Source organism: Copidosoma floridanum, unplaced genomic scaffold, assembly GCF_036245765.1.
Source record: "Copidosoma floridanum isolate Cflo_tuat_1 unplaced genomic scaffold, Cflo_Japanese_pri ptg000030l, whole genome shotgun sequence".
Classification (NCBI taxonomy): Eukaryota; Metazoa; Arthropoda; class Insecta; order Hymenoptera; family Encyrtidae; genus Copidosoma; species Copidosoma floridanum.
The window spans coordinates 5475243-5494795 of record NW_028321907.1 but is presented as its reverse complement, the minus strand read 5'-3'; the positions used below and the strand labels follow the sequence as shown (position 1 = coordinate 5494795).

General features: G+C 44.2%; 2 protein-coding genes and 1 non-coding gene across 3 annotated transcripts in view; all 3 read right to left on the bottom strand.

The window, feature by feature from the left end:
- The window catches only part of PH4alphaEFB (prolyl 4-hydroxylase subunit alpha-1), a 147960-nt gene extending 129126 nt beyond the window's left edge, over nt 1–18834 (bottom strand). The window contains exon 1 of the mRNA XM_014358470.2: nt 18762–18834. The gene's annotated coding sequence lies outside the window, so the exon portion shown is untranslated. The remainder of the gene's footprint in view (nt 1–18761) is intronic.
- Nucleotides 1–18844, bottom strand: part of LOC106643382 (von Hippel-Lindau disease tumor suppressor) — a 38654-nt gene extending 19810 nt beyond the window's left edge. The window contains exon 1 of the mRNA XM_014358489.2: nt 18762–18844. The gene's annotated coding sequence lies outside the window, so the exon portion shown is untranslated. The remainder of the gene's footprint in view (nt 1–18761) is intronic.
- TRNAY-GUA (transfer RNA tyrosine (anticodon GUA)) lies at nt 17960–18053 on the bottom strand. Its single transcript has 2 exons — nt 18017–18053; nt 17960–17995 (listed from the first exon to the last, which is right to left on the bottom strand). It is a non-coding gene; the product is annotated as a tRNA-Tyr (tRNA).
- Nucleotides 18845–19553: the final 709 nt, after the last annotated feature.

Here is a 19553-nt window from a genome sequence, read left to right as displayed (position 1 = left end):
AAAATTCTGGGCGTTCGGTGTGGTGGGGGTGCATGTGGCATAAACAGCTCTCCTTTGTTTCTCAGCTTGCGCTATTTGTATGCAGGCCGCGCTCTATGTGCGTAGTTCCTTTGTTTCGATGTGCGGGAGGGCGATTCTTCGGGCTCGTTTAACGCCCCCTCTCCCCAACTGCTGTCTTTTTTATTCTCATTGATTTTCGCTTTTATCCAGAGCTCAACGTCTATCTACGGTATTAACGTTTTGTGAATTTCCAAAGAACGCATATTATAATGCATCATGCATAAAACGTGAAATAATTTAATTTTCAATCGAGGGCTTAATTGGTTCACTGAGCGCATTTTGTTCAAGCGCTTGTAAGTTCGCGCGTTGGGCACTATCGAGCTTTTTCGTATACATGCGCTTTTTTTCGTTTTAAGCAACTTGAATTAATGTCGAGGCTAGCGTTCGCACTGTTGGGGGATGATCGTAAATCCAAAAGAGATTCATTGTTTTTGCAATGTCGCTGACGCGCCGTCAAACCCGAGAGAGACCCAAAAAAGTAAAGCTCCCCGGCGCCGTATAAATATGCCGTTAAACCCATCGGACGCGACGTTGCGTAAAATTTCCCAGGCGTTATCTTCTTTTCCGTGTACGCATCGACTGATAAAAAGCACCTCTCGATTCTCGTCCACTCCGTTATATAATTATCGTATTACACGTTCTTCCATCGCCAGCGACAACGGGATGCACTGCGTTCGCTTAGCGGGCGAAGAAAAAAAACAAATAATCGAGTGAGTGATTTCGGGGCGAGTGGATTTGTTGGTCAAAGGCAAATGGTCCCGGCACCGATGTAATTCTCAGCTCTGTCGGATCAATTGAGCGAGCGCCCTCGCGGTCTGTTGCTTCGACCCTTGGCGCAAAACTTTCCCACAGAGCAAGGGTTGCGCCCGCAACTCCCGATGAGAGGGAAGATCCCCTCGCGCAACTTTGACGGAACAACAAAAAAAAAAAAAAAAAAAAAAACGAGGTGTGCCAAAGTCAATTGGCTCACGGTAACTTTTTAATTCGTCCAACTCGAAATGCGATTAATCGAGAGATGCTCCCCGTACAAATTGCGAGTCAAATGGTTTTTTCGGGGAAATTAGATTGGAGCTCGTATACGTACAGGGGGAGGAAAAAAAAAGAGTACTTAATCAGCGTAACGCGATTTTAGGGGGGAGTAAAGTGATATTAAAACGAAAGAAAAACAGAAGAGCGGTACGCGCGAGAATGGGGGCTCCGGTATTCGCGGCGACGCGATCAAAGGCTCTGGGTTAGTTGGAGTGCAAATTTTCGCCCGCGATCCACCCCCGATGTATACGTACGAAATGTATAACGTGAAACGCGAACATGTAGAAAGAAAAGGTCTGCGCGACAAATTCGCCGGTATAATTGTACATTCATCGGGGAATTACCCGTGACCAACATACCCCCCTACGAGTATATTCTGCCTTCGTGACGTTGTCGTGCTCTGTATTGAGGTATAACAGAGGGATGGGGGGTGGGGAGGGTCACGCATTCGCGCAAATTGGGATGCACCACGGTGTGTGTGCGTATTGTATTATGCAACCAGCGAGGAGTATGACTTATGGGAGACTCCCTTTGCCGGGTGTGTACAGTATACACACAGTGTATTACGGGGGTTGCGTTTCATGTTTCCGGGCTGACAAAAGAGCTGTACACGCAATTGTACGTGTGATGATTTGCCTTTGTGTGTTCCTTTACGCGTATACTCTTGTTTATCACTTTTTCGTTGGATTTTTGCAGCGCTTTTTTTTTCCATTGCACATCCATTCTATACAGGAGAGCATTATACTTATGAAAGGTCTCTTGTAAAGCCTACCCGGTTGCATGATGTGAGAAAAATTAATCAAATAACGCGTTGGTGGGTCTATGCTGTGTCAAATACAAGATTTGCAAATACATTGTTTGTGTCACACCGCCGTATATTTGTTACATGTCACGTAACGTCCACGTCACAACATGATGATCTCATCCACAAGTAAGATCGAACACGTAAAACAACACACATCCACATAAAAAATCAATCATATGCGGATAGTCTTGAAAAAATCTGTACATCCCCCAAAAGATGCAGCCCTCCAAGTACCACGTGTAAACGTGCTTCTAAATACGAGTTTTTGGTGCAAAACTTCACGAGACTATGATCCTCCCCGCAGTAGAGTTATGCTCGTGCCCTCTCGACACCCAGGACCAACGAAGAATCGACTCGAAAGGAGGTAGTTACCACTCGGTACGTACACACACAGACACGGGTAGAGGGGAGGGTCTCAAAAGCACTTAGCTTCGAGCTGCTTGTACACGAAAGAGAGCATCCGAATCGCATAGGCAGAAGTAGCACATATATAGTACAGGAGAGACAGAGGGGGAGGGGGGTAGTGATAAATCGAGCTCCAACGGCCAAACACTCTAGCCTAGTCCCGCGGTCTACCCAATTAAGCCCACTGTCGTACAGGTTCCTCTTTCTCCCCCTTCGCGCGAGGGATCGTCTTTATTGCCCAACTCCTCGAAAACGACTCGCGCGCGTGCTCTCCTCGCATACATTTCGTCCTGGCCCTCGCATGCGGACACATCCACGCGGGCCTCTTGTCTCTGTCTGTCTATCTCTCCCTACTGACATTGGATTTCCACTCCCGTATACTTTATGTGGTGTACACGCACACACACACACACATAGGTATACGCCGAGCTTCCTTTTTGGCATACGTTGCATGCATGCGTCCCTGCTTTCCTCCCCGAAGCAGAGGCGCCCGCGGCTGCATCTTTATGTATGCCGCCACAGGAGGAACTATACAGCTAGTGTAAATAGGTGGAATCCGCGAACAAGCATATATACATGTATGCACTGCCATTACGTGCACACACGTGTAGCGTTATGCAAATTTAACGAACGTGTGTGTAGTGTGCGCATATCGGTATGCAAGGAGCGTGATGGCTTTGTGCGCATATGTATCTAGTAGAACCTTGGATTTTATACGCGTGTGCATGTTCGATATGGTCCCGTCTTCTTCTTGCTCCCTGAATTTTCGAGGTATACGTCTGCAGTCTGTCTGTTTGCCGCAAGCTCACCAATATATCCTACGTACGCGTCATGCGAAACGTCTGATTGCACCCCCCTACTACCCACCCTTTTGCATTATATTCGCGCACGAAGCTCTTTTTTTTTTTTTTTTTTTTTACGTGGGGTGGTGTATTGACGCAAAGAATCCGCGCGTACAATACAGACTAGGTTCTTGCGAACTCATCTATTATTTATATCTATACATATACTCTCTACCGCTGCTGCTGCGTATATATATACATACATACGCGTATACTTTGAAGTAGAGCTTTTGTCGTTGCGGTTTTGTGTACATGTATAGGGGGATGAGGTAAGGGCGAGAGAGAAGGGATGAATGGGTTCTCCGTAGCGTGATTTCGGCTCTATTTGGTGTCTGCGCTTCAATTTGCAAGCCCACGAGGTATTTTCCAGTTACTGGGGCTCGAGGATGCGGCTTTTCAGGATTCGGCCAAGATTGGTGCTTTTAGTTGCTTATTGGCTCGATAAAGGGAGAACTTTATTTGACACAACTTTATATTATTATTATTATTATTGGATCTTTGAATGATTTTGGCATCAGATCGTTGATTGTTCCTTTTGTGGAAGACCTACGTCACCCTTTGAAAATCAGATCTTTTTTTTCTGAATATCCCACTCATGGTATCGAGCAAGAAATCACATATTTATAAATACTCGAATCACACGAGCTTTCGTTTTTTTTGTTGATACTTTGATAAATCTTGCGCGCGACGAAAACCCGATGAAGCTCGTCCAAAACTTGAACTCGAATGTACGTGCAGCGAGAAAATCGTGTTACGTATACTGTTTATCGAGTTTCTAAAAGCCACACCCGTATACTTATTCAAGTGTTTGCGCACAAGTGTAGATCCCATATCGTACACAAGCGCGGATGCACGAAAACTTTGACAATTTCAATATTTGAGCTTAGCCTGCCAATTCGCAGTGGCACGCGCGTACAAATACATGTAGAGAAGCCGACGTGGTGTCCATCGTGTATTTGAAACTCGTTAAACATTCATGGTTCATACGTATCCGCGGCGCTGCACATCCACGTAATTTACACGTGAATCCAATCCCCAGTTGGGGAGGGGGGGGGGTGGTTTGTTTGTTTGTGCGATTACAGAAGTAATCAAAACTTTTGATGGGGCACTTTATACGCTCTCGCGACGCTCCCGTTTAATTACAGGTTCGCGAGAACTCGAACGAAAGTGCGCGTAAAATTCGGCAAAACTTGTTCTCGAAAATTTCAACGACCGACCCTTCATGTCTAACGAGTCGGCGTGTCCTTCCTCTCGTATAAACAAGATGACAACTTTTTTTTTTTTTCAGTCAATCCAAAGTCCTTTGTAACTCATAGGAAAAAAATAATTTCTCTGATGGTCAAGTTCCAAATGACAATATTTAACGAGCAAAATCAATCCCAACGAACGAACGAACGAGCGACGCTCCGCCGCTACTATCACGCAGCAGAAGGAATAAGAGCCGCCCCTCGTATATGCACCGAGCGAAAGGGGGAAAAATCGATCCAGCCCGCATTATTCCAGTCCCATCGTTCTTCCTCCTCGGGAATTCCTTTCGCGAGTTCGCGCAATCATCGCGCATCGCGTCAGACGAACGAGCGAGCGATAACGGAGCGCTTCTCCTCTCGCACGAAATCCTCCGATCCCCACCCCTTTTTTTCTTCTTCTACCCTTCTCTTGTACACACGAATAAAAAGTGTTATACAGGACGAGCGAAGCTAGCTCCCACCCTGTGTACACGTACGGTTCTCTCGACTTGGGAGTCACTGGCATCGCTCGCCTCGTACACCTGATGCGCGGAAAAATCCGCGGAAAGACGCCTAGGCGCACACACGTGGCTCCGGGGGGGGGGAGAGAGTTGGGGTAATCGAAAGGGAACGACGGCAGAATCAATATTGATGGACGTTATATTTTGTTTGAAAATAAATGGGGGGTTAAAAAACACCCTCCTCCTCCCCTTCCGCGTAAATATCCATAATAAAACGAGAAAATATATCATGGACAAAGCAGTGGCACCTTGTACTGGGCGACGCACAAAATGCGTACATGCACCCCGCACTTAATTGTCAATATACACCGATAACATGCATATAGGCATACGTGTTTGGCTGGCCATCGTAAATAATGCAAGTACAACGTCTACACCCTCTTCCTCTCTCGTTTCGCTCTATCCCAAACATCTTGCGCATACATGCCGCGTTAATACAGCCGTGTAATGCGGTGTATGTATATGTTTATACGAGCGCGCCAAAGCTCGCGCCCCTCCCCGGGGAATATAACGACATCGATGTTATACATACTCCTCGGTGACGTGCTCTACTGTGTACAGCTCTGCTCTAATAAAAGCTGCATGATTCCGGCTGTAACGTGCGCCACGACACGCCGACAAATAGTTAAAGATCCGCCGCTGCGTGTGCCGTGTATTTACGTATAACGGGTGAGAAGCATAACACATATGTGCCGTGTATTTCCATCCCCCCCCACCCCCCAACCCTGTGGGTCTTTTGTCGTCGCGGAGTATGAAAATATGACGCGTTGACAAACAGGTGCGAGACGAGGAGCCACAACCACCGTATCTCGTCCTTATGGCGTAATCGCTGAATATAAATTGAAAATTTTGGGTTTCGCCGCCCTTACACGTGACAGTGGGTGGGTTTGGGCCCTCCAAGCATATACACACATATATATGAGCATCCGATCTCGTTCGTGGGGAGTCTTAGAAGCCATTTGCCGGATACGTAATATTCAATGCTGCGGATAATGCTGCTGTGGGGTCTCTTATGATAGGTTGTTTGTATAGTATATATATAGGTGTGCCGTGCAGCGGGCTCGTTGGAAACGAATCATTAAAAACACGTGTAGTAGATATAATGTTGATCATTTTCAAGGTTTTTTTCTTTTTTCAAGTGCTGCGAAGGGTGTAGGAGTTGAGTTTCATTATCTGTCTTGAGTTTCGTTATTTTTCTCTGCTCAAACAGACACGACGATGCATCTTTCGGAGCCCACGTGTAGAAGTGCCAACTCAGGTCCCATGAACGCTTAACCTCCCGCTTAATCCGGTCGGGTTGTCCACTGTCGTGTATCCCTCTGATCCCCGAATGACCCAGGATCTAGTCGGGTACAACCGAGACAACGTCTATGGTTCACGCTTCGAAGCCTCATTGGCCCGTAATCAGCTTGGATCTAGTTTACGTCCTCGCTGATAGGTACAACCGAGACGATTTGCCGTCCGAGCAGATGCTCGTCGTTTCCGGGGTTAAGAGCTATAAGCGTATGTATACCATTACGGACACCATTTAGGAATGAATAAATTATGCCAGTGTGTCAATCTCCAGTACATAGAAAATGGTAGATTATTCTATACTTTGTATAGCCTTTTTTTTTTTTTTTGATCGCTTCGTACAATGACCCCCTCCGATAATTCAGCGCTGCAAACAATACAGCCGGGTAGCACGCCGGGGTCATTAAATTTCAAACAAAAACGAATGGCCGTGTTACAACAGCGACAAAATTTTAAATTGCCGATGTACAGCGGTAACAACAAGAACAACAAAGCTCCCTCCCTCTCTTTTCTCCATCCGGATTGTTCGGCTGAATGCCCGGGAAATTGCGCGAAAGCGCATTAATCAGCCGAAATGGCGCTACGCGCGCGGCCGTGTCTCTCTGTACGCGCACGCACATCACCGAAGCGCCGAGCTTTCGACAAACTCAAGTGTACACGCGCGGTGCACTTGGTCCGCAGTGGTAATTTCATTTCCGCGTCTTTAAATTCCTGTATCGGCCTGGCGTATAGTTTCCACGCTACGGGTCCTATACGTACGGCACGTACGCGCCAGAAAGCTCGGGACGGTGATGCTTGTAAAAGCTCCGCAGACTGGCAAATCCGGTAGCCGTAAGCTCATTTCGTTCCTGAAATAAGCTTCGTTGCTCCCGGCACGGCTGACGGCCGCGTGGCACCCAGCTGACATTTTAGGTTTTAGCATACATATACCCCATCCGAGTAAAGCATCCACAATATATATATTTTGTACAAAGTTGAAACAAAGATGCGTTTGAAAAAAAAAAAAAAAAAAAACAGAAAAGTACTTTGAACCTCGAAAGGAAGAGAAAAAAAAAAAATCTTCGTAAGCGTTCCTGTTGGCCCCTCGAAAGCTCTCGTGGACCACATCAGCCACCTGATCCATTTTACTTGTATCAAGGGTCCCTTGCCGGCAAAGGGGCTCGGGTTGCAGAGGGTGAAAACCAAAAGAGCGTCAAGCTCCGCCATACGTTGTGCTGCAAACCGTGTATTTTGTGTACATACACCCCGTACGTGCCGTGTGGTGCTCTCGAGACTTAGCCAAAGTATAGGGTTAATTCGCTTTACGAAAATTCAGGTTTAATTTTCTACGCGGATGCGCACGACAGGCTCGCTCGTGGTCAGGGAGACCGTCGCGTTGAAACTCCCCATTTGCGTGAAATATTTAAGATCGCCACAGTTGTTGCCGTACAAGTATACGATTTTTGATTTCAACGGCGTTACCGGCAACATCAATCTCAAGCTATGTATAGAAAGCTTTCAACGCGTGGTATAGTTATATATCCATACATGTACGCGTACGCGATTCGATTGAATACCTATACGCTCGGAGCAATCTAAATTTAATTAACAGTAGGCATAGAACATCGCCAAACTCCGCGCGAATCGTGCGAGGCTGAGCGTTAAATAATATACGCACGTACGCGTATACATCACGCAACGAAAAGTGTGCAGTGAAACCGCGTGTATGCAAACGAGTGTGTACGTACACGTGACGATGCGCGTGTCCGATCGTAATTTGTCAAACGTGTCGTCGTCACCGTCGTCCCTCGTTTGTTCATTCGCAGAGCAAACCCCCTCTCCCTCGGACCCCTGAAATCCAGCCCCCGCGACAATGGGATCAAACAGCCCTGCGCGTTTCGATTCTTTCCTCCCCGGGCCCGTGTCCTCTTCGAAATAATAGTACGGAGGATTCGCTGCGTCACCCGTTTGGCCTACCACACCGCAGCTGCCGGGGAACAATGGAAGCCTGGCTTAGTCCTCACGCCCCACCCCCGCTCTTATACATATGCACACGTACAGACAAGGGCATCTGAATCAAGCACCTATTGTGTGTTTTTTTTTTTTTTTTTTTTTGCTTTTGCAAGCTCTCCGGTATCAGGTACGTCTCTCGATCTTTTGTCTGTGAGTTTTTTTTTTTTTTTTTTTTTACGCGCAGTACAAATAGCTGACTGAGCCGATTTTCCGGGGTTTCGTGGGTTGGTACGACTGTAATTGAATCTTGGACGCTGCCGGGCTATCTCGCGGGGATTCCGGGCTACGGGGTCGATGAGAATTTTTTGCATTTTTTTTCAAGATATTTCAACGCGACTGAATATCCTCAAATTCCGTCATTTCCCACTTTTATGCTCGAAATTCCAGGTTAAAAAAAAACTTCGTTTACCATTATTACTTCCATCGAATGGCATGGAGTTCTACGATTCAGTCGGTATATATAGATGCACAAAAGACGCGCTACCGTACCCCATCTCGCTCAATCGCCTTTTTTTCTGCAGCAGCTGCTCTCGGTGTCTTTCAAAGATCGTATTTAGATACTCAAACTGCGAGAGAAAAAAAAAAAAAAAAGAAAAAAAGAAAAGGTGCGTTTACGTACAAATGCGAGGCATCTTTGTAATTTGCATTTTGAAAGACACCCCCGCGCACATACGGTTATTTCCTGTTTCCTTGCTCGCTTGCAACGCAAATGAGAAAATTCTGTAACCTCATTTGAATATCCTTTACCTACACGGAGTTAAGTTGGTAAGCATCACCTATAGTTGAAATCTGGGGGTGTTCAGTGTCCGCGTAATTTATGCTCTTTCGACACTTTTATTCAACCTGACGCGCGATTTCTTTGTGCTAACTTTTAACTCGTGATTTTGCCGACAAGGATGTGTCTGTCAAGATAAAAAATCTCTTGTAGCGAGAAAAAAAAAATCTTAGCTTACAAAAATAGCTAGATGGACATTCGCGTGTCGCTAATTTATCATTAGGAGCTTTTTGACTGATTCGGTGTATTTTACCAAATGCCAGGCAATTATTATTATTATAAGAAAATCTCAGCAGCTGTTTGACTTAAAGTAATTACTTTAATGGTTCTATGAAACAAATAACGCGTTAGAAAAATTTAAAACGACTCTTTAACTATACGTGAGTGAACGCCATATCGCTACAGATGTTGATTTTTCATCCATTTACTTAATAAAGTAAATATTTTAAAGCGAATCTCTAGTAAATAAACGAATAAGTAATATCTTCGTTGAATGAAACAATCGCAATAATATTGTTTTATATTATACACAATTTTTGTCGAGAAAAATTATTTATACCATCATGTTGCGAAGGACAATAGTTCACTTAGTTTAATTGCAATCTGCAAATAACGCAACGTACCTACTGTCAATCGTTATTTTCGACATTGTTTTAAATGTCCCCATAATACGACACTCACAGCCATTGTATAGCGACAACACAGAGGAAAAAAAAAAAAAAAAATAAGGGATCAATGATAAGACAAGGTGGTCCAAAAAAGATGCGCCCAAGATAATAGTATAAGCAATAGTAGGGCAGTGCATCGACACGATGAAGACAGGAGGAAGTGAAGGTAATGAAAGCTCGCTTCGCGGACTGCACTTCCGTCGCGTGGGACGCAAAACGTATTGCGCAATAAACGCAAACGGGAGTCTTATTGTCATGCAAATGGGCAAATAAGAGAGATGCGCCCGGGTGCATATAGATGTACATGTGTGTGGGGGTTAGCAGTCTGCAACTCTTGATCTCTCCTCTCCCGTGTGTGTGTGCAGTGTATACATGTATACGTAGGTATACCACCAGCGTTAGCTCATCGTATCTTGGGACACGGGATCTCCATCCTCCCATTAGATTACTCTCCACTCGGAGCACGTCGGCCCGTACTGCCGGAGCATGTGTATATATAAACGCGGATGACAATGCAAGACTTGCTGTATGTACGTATATGTACGCGTGTATAAACGGACATTAGCCTTTTGCCTGGGCTTGAATACTCAAGCTGAACTAACTGGTTTGCGGGTGTGTTACGTAACAATATTATATAAAGTGCAAAAGTATAAAATAGTACTTCTCGTATCTTTGACTATACAAATTGGACTTGAAGCTGATACTCAGTGTAAGCAACAAAAAAAAACAATCAATTTCTGATTAAGAAGTTTGAAAGATGAGGAGGGATCGATCGATTCACGAGACAATAGTCGTAGTTAATTCAAGGGGATGTGCAATCGATGAAGAGCTTGACGATTACCTTTCTATATCCTTCCTTCTACCTCGTCGATAAACCGCAAAATCGACCTTACGTCTCTCTTGCGAAAAGGGTATAGGTACACGTAGGCAATTTTGCCTCCGCACCAGCGCGTCCATAAAATAAACCCGATCGCATTGCGTATCGCTGTAAGTTTATTTTTTATATGCCGCGCTGTTCGGATAGGCAATGTCTCTTTGCTCCGAAGTGTGCATAAAAATGTTGGTCCTGCTGTGCCCATAAAAACCACGGAGTCTCGATCGCTGGAACAGTCAAGAGAACTAATAACATCGAACGACAATCCGATGGAGGAGGAGAAAAAAAAAAAGTATACAGGAGACATTTCGGAGCGTCCTAGAAAAACCGAGCGAAACGTGAGCATCACACGCACGAGCAGAAGCATTTCTTATCCGAGCCGGTTGAGCTGCTCCCGATGCCTGTGACAGGGTGGCACGTTACGTCACGCCACGTACATGCATGTATATCCCGTGCACACGTGTACAAAGGGGAGGGTGTGTGTGCACCTTTTCCGTACGTTTACCCGTATCTCGCGAGTCCACGCGGCGGGTGACGTTTCCGTCCGCCCGTCAAAGTGTGCCCCCTCACATGTATGCGAAAGAGGCTCTCTCTCTCTCGATTCGAGAGAGAAACAAAGGACTCGCGGGCTATACTGCAGCGGGAGAACGACGGAAAGGTCTATCGGAGGAAACGTCGAATGGCGTCTCTGCAGATCGTATATTGAGTCTAAATGTACAATATTGTACACCAAATACCCGTGCACGATTGTTCGCGTACATGTATGATACCTGTGACATTGGACGTGTAAAGGCGAGACTGATTGTCCCAAGGGCAAGACGACAAAGATGGGAGAACAACTTGTGCAAATTAATTGCAATTTCAAATGGCCAGGTTCCTTCCTCGTCTCGAATAAATAAGTAGACAAAAATAAAATAAAAAAAAAAAACAAAGGACAAACAGTCTAGTAGCCGGGACAAGGAGACAACAATTTATTGCCAAAGTAATCTCAAGATCTCCGGGCGTTTCTCTCGGCAGCGCCGGGCAAATATCAATGCAAACGAGACGGAAGAAAGGGAGGGAGGGGGTTTTGGCGCACCTTATCAGAATAAACCGATCGTTTGGCCGAACAGTTGTACCTAATGTATTCGGCCTATCACTTTCCGACTGTCACTTACAACCTTCCCCAGCTCCTCCACCACGTCCACAGCCGTTTATCCTTTTTTTTTTCCTCTGAGTTTAGCAAAAAAAAAAAAAAAAAAAAAAAACACGCCTAAAAATCCCTCCTCCTCCCAAACCTTCTCTTTCGCACATAAATGTCGAGAAAAGTCAGCTGCCCTGCGTTTTTTCGGAAGGACTCCAACGACCACTAGTAAAAGGCAATGGGGGAAAAAAAGGGGGAAGGAAATCAGAGGCAGTCTCGGGCACTTCATTTCTACTTCCTGGAAATAGGGAGGGGGTCGCAATCTCCACGCGACGGGCCCACCCTCTTTTATGGTGGTGGTTTTTGTAGCCCCCCTCCCCCTATTAATCCTTGCCCTTTCTGTGTCTCTCTCTCTCTCTCCCTTTCCTTTTTTTTTATCTGCGGTCGCCTCGCAATGCACACGTGCGTACAGGTTTTTTCCCCTTTTGCGACATCGAGACTATACTCCATACATATACAAGGTAAAGAAGAAAGAGGCAAGGGGGGGTGGATGATAGAGCCGGTGAAATTGAATCGCAGGGATTTTACGGCGAGATTCGCGTGACGGATATACACACACGGCAGCCTGTACTACACGCTCTGGTTTTTCTTGCCAAGGTGCGTTTGTATGGAAATAGCGCGTGAGGGCGCGCTTCTTTGGCTTTTATTGCAGGTGTCTCTCGCTCTTTCTTGGCGAGACGCTGTCAGCGCGCGAGATTGAACGTGATGCGTAAGACCAAATTGATTGGTAACGCGAAGAAAAAGAAAAAAAATTTTTTTGTTAAATTTCACAAGTATACCAAATGTCAGTCTCGCGTCGAATATGGTTGTTTCATGATTTCCCCGATGGCATTGTTAGTCCGTCGTGTACACACGCGCCCGCGCGCTTATATTTGTATAACATTATGTACATAATATTACGTAAGAGCACAGGCGCACGCATACAATACGAGGAAGTATATAGATAGGGAACTGCAGCTAATTGAATGGGGGAAAGCCGGTCAGGCGGGACTTCTTGTCTCCTGTCAAACGGGGACAAATAATCCGATTGATATGTTGTGTGGTCGTTGTTGTTGTTGTTGTTGTTGTTATTGTTCTCCGGTCCTTATTATAGCACGGATGACGTTGGTGTCGATATTTGGCGAGTTATTGGTTGCGCACAGCTGGGCGAAAATGCTCTATTCGATATAAAATGACGAAAGAATAAATTTGGTTTTGCGCTAAAAGATAAAGACGATTCGGTCCACCCTATATTTATGGAGAGTGCCATCAACGTGTTACATGACCGACAAAAATTGGCGCGATTAAGAAAGTTATCAATGAAAAAAAAAAGAAAAAAAAAAAAAAAGAAAATAAAAAAAAGGCAAAGACAAAAAACTTAACGAGCCATAAACAAGCCCTTCCTCGTCTCTGTGCCCCTCTGACAACAGCCCATCAAGCCCTCGGCGAGGGGCTCAATAATTCCAGCAACGAGGACACCGTATATAGCCTGCAACAAGCTCCGGCTAATTTCCATCCCCTTTTAGCTCCGCAGCCGCTCGCGGCTGTAAATTTCCAATCAGCATGGATTATTCACAACACCATAAATTCCACGCTGCCGCGTCACCTGGACTGTCTGTCCGTACATACGAGATTTACCTGCGTCCTCTTTTTTCTCCCCTCTGCGTGAGAAGAAAAAAAAAAAAAAAAAAAACAACTCATCGACTCTACGAAGATCAACATCTATATACGGGCGAATTGGGGGGACAAACGAGCAACGCTCTGTATTTGTACGAGTCGATGAACCTTATACATCTCTCGAGATAACCGATCGCTGTAACAGGAACGCACACTTTTTTTGTCACTCCCTGTACGTGATACTATCTTTGGTACATAAGGAGCATAACTTTCCCATTCCCGATAAGAAGAAGAAGAAGAGTTTTACTTACGCGTGACCTGTTGCCCTTTCAACCGCCGTGCCAGGATTGTCATGCGTATACCGATACAGTCGCAGTTATTGCCCCGAGTTTGATCCTCCTCTACATGTATACCCCTGGAGGGCGTAACCCACTTTTGCTTGCCAACTATTTTTGCGCGCAACTCCCGAGTTGATGTATCCTTTACGCTCAGTGTATACCCCGAGGTATACCCTCCTCGTATCGGCATTAACTTTTTTAAAGGCACTCTCCCGCCCTTCGCTCCATGCCTTACAAAAAGGGAACTTTATACATTATGTTTATCTATTGTAAGGACGATTTTTCTTTTTCTATTTTTCAGTTTATAAATATTAAGGGGAGAAAAAAAAATAGTCAAGGAAGAGTCGGACGAAAGACGAGCCACTCGGAGAAAAATAAACACCAGAGGCACATCCGCCAAGAGGTACAAACTTCCCGGACGGCTCTGTGTGTACATATATTATATACCCACATATAGGTATTTACAGACAAGGTTCAACGACGCGAGTGGGTGTGTATACTGTAGTGGATATATCTATGTATGGGTATGGTCCCTAGAAACGGAAATTCCAGATAAAACTTTATCGGCGCATTGTTTCGCTTCTTGGCTCTGCTCCTGTATTGTACGTATACATGTACATACGCAGTGTTCACGTCATCAGAGATCGGGTCAACTCTCGACGACTTCCGTTCTCTGTGCAGCCGTTGACCCATGCCTATTTCAACGGAGGAAAAACATTGGGACGAAAATGAGACCAAAGAAAACGTAAGGATCCATGTTGTGGGAGGGAATAAGTATGCGGCTTTTTTATAAATTTACATTTGCTCGAGCCGGATTAATGTTCAGTCTTGAGAAACGCGCGAGATCGACGTCATTGATTCTCTCCATCTTTTGTTCTTTTTTTTTTTTCATTTTGATAGGTCGATGAGGAAATCGTTTACGATTGAATTGTTGCAGGTGTCGCGGAAAACGAGATAAAAGAGCCTATATATATATATATATATATATATATCCACACATCAATTACCACCAGGCAATTACTTTGGCGTGTGCCATCTGCAATCAGTTGTCAACAATATATATATATTTATACACGCACCTGTTTATCTTCAACGGAGATCGACTCGCGTTAACAACAGAGGAGGAGGAGGAGGAGACAAAAGAAGTGCGGGTCGTTACTCCTCCGTATATACTCACCCAACAACCCTTTGGCACATTATGGTGCGCAAAACGTACTACTACTACTACTGCTACTATAGGTATATGTGCATCGTAATCACGTACACGTGTATCTTGCCGAAACAACGAAATCTTAATTTCCAAAGGGCCACATGGGTTATATAAGGTACATGCAGGAAACTATGTGCGTCGCCAACATCACGTAATTTATTCATTGGCCGGGCATTGTCTATGAAAAGCCTCCGAGCGCTCGGAGAGCAGCTTCCAAGCGAGCTATAATGTGGAGAGAGCGCGCGCCAAAGGGAGAGAAGTCAACAAACACACACGGGGATGGATATAGGAGAGGAGAGGAATTCTCGGCTCGTCGTCGTATCTCCTGCGCTTTGGATATGAATTATACGATGTAGGGGCAAGGAGGGGTGCGTGTATATACCTCCTCTTCGTGTCTTGGTCCTTTCGGCCGACGCTTTTGCCTCGTGTATCGAGGCGTAGTATATAGTATACGAGCATTCGAAAGGACGAGTGGTGTACGCATAGGGGATGGGAATTGGGGAATGGAGCGATTTAGCCTGTGGGTATGTGCAGTAGGTACATGATTTGGGGGTGGGACGAGAGATGATGGTGGCGCAGAACTGCTGCAGAGTCGCCGAGTTGCGATATTAGTTACAGAATGCGCGCTCCTCGTCATCCCTCTCTCGTACGTTACCTATACGTGTCGAAATACCGAGAGCCAACCGATCGCCCGGTGATGGGACTCTCTGCGTTACTCAGCCCATTCGAGGGCTCTGAATTGGTCGTGGTATGCTGCGGTGGGTGTTTTTTTTTTTTTTTCCTCGATCGTTTTGTTTCGAGTGGAGGTAAGTTGACGTTCCAACGATCGTTTGGATGGATTTTACAACCCGCGGAATTTTCATCAGTTAATTTATTTATTCTATCGTGTGGATACATAATGGGTTGTACAGGTAATGACGGTCGAAATTTCCAAGTGCAGAGTTAGCTCGCTCGCGAGAAATATGATTCAATGTTTGACGAAAACAATACTTAAATTGCTCCGTTTGCCTGTTTAATCCCACTGGCATTTAAACACATAAACTTGCGTTTTATTTGGTTTAATCTTCTGTAGTAATTATGTTGGCGGCACTGATTGAGCTTAACTGATTATCGTGTTTTTGCAACGTGATTTGTATGAAGAAAAAAAAAAATTTATTTGACTAAAAGAAAAGATATAAGGTGTAAGAGAACTACAATGTCTTATTTTATTGAGGATGCTCTTTTTATTGGCAACTTAACATGAACAAATATAAACATTGCATGCCCTCGTTGACGCGAGTCTGTAGCGTATACGTAGCTGATGGTAAAGTTAAAAAAGGAAAAAGAGAGAGGAAAAAAAAATATCTCTAAATTTCAATCGTGCCAATGATAATCATAAGCTTCGACGCAAAAACACAACTTTAACCAATATTCAGCTTGTTGCACGATAAAATAAAATGAAAAATAAAGGGGACGCAATTAGCACCAGTTAAACAAGTTACGTACTCGCGAGCGAGTTAACTCTCTCTCTCTCTGCATAATCAAAGCCCCATTACTTCCCACTACAACCCTCCCTACTTCTCTCACTCTGTAAAGCCATATATGCGAATCCAATCAATTATTGGTAACGTCCGGATTTTCAATTGCAGCCCCACTACGGCGTGAATGAATCCTCGCCCCGATAACCATTTATTCCTCTCTCTCTCTCTATCTCTCAGAGAACGCGGGAACAATGTACTCCCATAGTGTTAAATTTAAAGAGGATGTGTGTGGAAGAGAAAAACGAAGTTATGAGACGTACCTGTGCAATATATATACGGGAGCTTTTGGCTACGGAAAGCAACGAGAAAAGAAAAATAAGTGCGCGCGCGAAGAAGATGCACATGCATATATGTGTGCAAAGTAGGTATACATGCAACGTTATAAAGCAGTATGCCTCGCGCTATCTGTTACTCGCCCCATTTCCATAAAATTGCACACGAGAGTGACGGGCTTCTTTGCAACTTTGTCCGTTCATTTTTTTACCCTCAGCTCTATTTTTTTCACGGTCCCTCCTGTTTCACACTACTCCTCTTAGGTATAGAGATTTTTTTTTCTTTTTTCAATCATACCCACGTTTGATTCGACATACGCTCACACGCTGGGTCTTATATATACCCATGATAAAATCGAGTTGTCGATCCCCCGCTGATCTGAAGTTGAATGGCAATCATAGCACCGTCTCTCTGTACCCATAGTGCGAGAAACGAGCGCACGATAAAAGCCACGCGGGAGTCGCTCGACCGTGTATAGATACGGCTCGCAAAAACGTACAATCGAGAGCGTTTTCAACGTTACTCCGCTCTACGTGTCCTTCCTATATACGTAATACGAACGCATTTAATATTTCGTACGAGCGGCTTTTTACCCACTTGGCGTCGAATTAAGCCCGAGAACCAACTGTTTCGCGCAATCTACAAAAGAAGATGTTACTGTAGCTCGTACGTACATACAATATGCATACGCGGTACAAAGAGGGGCCAAGAGCTTTGAAATTCAGACGAGTAAAAGTTTTCTCGGGGCGTGGAAAATATTGTACTCGGCCGTGAGTAATCGCATTTGAGCCCTACTTTGCGCGAATCGTCATTCAATGATGCTATGCGTACATTTTTTTATTTTTTTTTAATAATTATTTCATCGCCCGTCTTCACGCAGCGGTTTAATGTCGCGAGTGATTCAAAGTAAACATGATTGTTATGAAAGTACACGTTGTTGTTGCGCATTAGTATAAACTGAAGAGATAAATAAAAGATAATGTTTTGATAAAATTAAAATCTGCGTTTGTCAATGTTGTAACAAATATTGTACCGATTCGTTATTAACTTAGTTTAGCCACTTTTCATTTTAATATTCTTATTAGGTACGTTTTGTTGGGTATTGCAGCCGCGATCTCTCAGCATGTGAGATTATTATTTTCATACGTACAACTCGTGATTACTTACGCGGTAAGTTATACATATTTTTTGTAACATCTATCGTGTTAACGCAAATGGGATATTATAACTCATGTAACGATGAGCAATAATTATTGACGAGTCGAATTTGCCGTAACGTGGGATAAAAAAAAATTTATCTCAATATTATTATGGTTTAAAACAACGAAAAATAGTAACAAAAAAATTATTCCTTCGAGCCGGATTTGAACCAGCGACCTATGGATGTCTGCCACATCTCGAACCAACTACAGTCCACCGCTCTACCAACTGAGCTATCGAAGGCGATGTTTCGACTCGCCGTTTTGCTCGCATATAAACCGGTTTGCCTTCTCGGCCTCGTATATCACGATCGCACCCATCCATACATCACATTTACTTTATGCAAGGAATGCGTGTACGCTTTTTATTTGCCTATACAGCGTATACTCTCCGCTCTACTGACTCAAGGTTGCATTCAAGGTTGTCATCGCCTACACCTATATTCTACTCGCCTATAAGTGTACATCTTATTTTTTTTCTTTCTATAAATAAAATTTGAACCGCTTGCGTCAGTCAACGCTGAGGCCTTTCACCTTCTCATTAAACGTGACGCAGTTATCAACAATCGCGTAATTAAGTAACCACAGTTAAATAAGATAAACTGACAAAAACTTTGTAGGTTAGAGTCATTACGCACTGCACTCCCCCACACCCTGCCGAAAGAGTCTTATCAGTGAATGTAAACAGAGCAATGTCAAGAATCAAAACACTAACAACCCGCCACCACTTGCGAGATTTTTGACAACCTGTAGGTCATGACAACGAAAACTTACGCGTACGAAACGACCTTGAAACTTGGACGTGAGTAAAAATCCCTCAAAAATCTTAAGCACGTTATACTGAAGTGTAATGTGTAAATGCACACGAGCAAGAGCATTTTGTAGAAAATGACAGCTTCCCCTAACCTTAAAAGCCTCAAAACAAAAAAGTCAATTAATTGGGAAAACTCACCTTCGCAATCGCCACCCAGTAGCCGATACGCCGCGTAGCTTGACTTAATCGCTGGACCCGTCAAATCCTCGCATTGACAGCGCTGACTCCGTCTACTGGAGCATGTACTTCACTGGGATAAATCACCATAGTCGCTATTGCACTCACTTGTTTGTTTTTATTACACACGCCAATTAAATAACTCTTCGTTGTGTTGTTTTTTGTTTGTTGCGGACGAACACGCAACACTAAAATCAAAATAGCAGAAGACTTGCACTGTTTATATCACACGTTTTATATATATATGGCATGGATTAGTCACCTGTTGAGTGATTGTTCAACTAAAAGTATAGTTTGATGAATTATCGGCTGTCAGTAAGCTTCTCAATTTTGCGCGAACAAAATAAAATGATTGATTGGCTGCATTGGCTTTCGTTAACCTTCCTTGAAAAAAAAAAAAAAAAAAATTTAATCAGTAAGAGATCAGTTTAAAGTTACGTTCGATCAAAAGTTGTTTGATTATTTTGGCAAAAATAATTGAAATATGAAACGATTAGCGCCATCTAGCGAGACTGATTCTAAACTAAGAAAGAACCAGATTTCATTGGAAATAAATTCTCTAGCCTGGTAACTTTTTGCTAGTGACTTTTTTGAAAACAAAAAGGGAACTTTTTAGTTCGAAATCGGGCTCGCTAGATGGCGCTGATCGTTTTTCGCTATAGCTAAGCTTACTCTCTCCCCGCTCCCCTGAGCCCTGAATTTCAGCGCGGGAATTGTCCACCCCAAACATTAGAACAGTACCAGCAAGCCGGC